The sequence below is a fragment of the Nannospalax galili genome, unplaced genomic scaffold (assembly GCF_000622305.1).
Source record: "Nannospalax galili isolate Female #2095 unplaced genomic scaffold, S.galili_v1.0 scaffold151, whole genome shotgun sequence".
Taxonomy (NCBI): domain Eukaryota; kingdom Metazoa; phylum Chordata; class Mammalia; order Rodentia; family Spalacidae; genus Nannospalax; species Nannospalax galili.
This window is the reverse complement of record NW_008332087.1, coordinates 3,635,623-3,636,726: the sequence shown is the minus strand read 5'-3', so window position 1 is coordinate 3,636,726 and position 1,104 is coordinate 3,635,623.

The following is a 1,104-nucleotide window of genomic DNA, read 5'->3' as shown; positions in this document are numbered from 1 at the left end:
TAACAATAGCAAACCAGTACAGAAGTTATTGGCTAATAAATGCTCACAAATTTATGCTTCTGTTTTCTTCTAAGAGTTTTATAATTTAGCCCTTATGTGTAGATGTTGATCCCTTTTGAGTTACTCTTGGTATGAAGTATGCAGAGTTTTTTACTCTCTGCATGTCCATCGAAGTGTCAGGCAGCATTTGTTGACAGATTCCTTTCCCGTCAAATCGTCTTGACACCCTGTTGAAAATCACTTGGCCTTAGGATCTATTATTAACTTAGGATCTATTTTTTGTAGCCTTGATTTTATTCAGTTGATCTGTGTGTCCATTTTTATACAAGTACTGTGTTATATTGATTGGTTCAATTTTGTACAAAGTTTTTAAATGGGACATACAAGTTTTCTGTGTTGTTTTATTTTCAAGATTGCTTTGTCTACTTCATATCCCTTGTATTTTCTTAGGCATTTTTGGATATGCTTGCAATTTTTCTAAAGAAGTGGGCTGAGATTTGATACAGATTGCATTGAATCTGTGGAATCAGTTTGGTGAGCATCACTATCTTAACAGTATGAAGTTAATTCTGATCCATGAACATGGAGTATATCCCCATTTACATAGGATTTTCTTTTTACTTTCTTTCCTTTTTTGAGGAGGGGTTGATTTGTGGTACTGAGGCTTGAACATATGGCCTTTCATATGCTAAGTATGCACTCTTTATCACCGAGCTCATATCTCAAACCCATGCTTTAATTTCTTTTAGTAATGTATGGCGTTTAGTGTATAATACTGTACTTCTTCAGTTATATTTGGTCCTTCATCATCTTTTCCTGCTATTAGAAATAGAATTGTTTTATTAATGTCATTTTAGGGCAATTCTTTACTGCAATATAGAAGTACAATGGATTTTTAAATGTTGATCCAATATCTCACAACCGTTCTAAAGTTATTAATTGTAGTAGTGTGTGTGTGCGTGCATGTGTGCATGTGTGTGTGCGTGTGTATGTTGGTATGTGCATACCACAGCATGAGTTTGGGAAGCAGAAGGAGTTGCTTCTCTCTTCCCATGGTGGGTTCTGGGAATCAAACTCAGGTCTTTAGGCTTATAAAACAAGTGC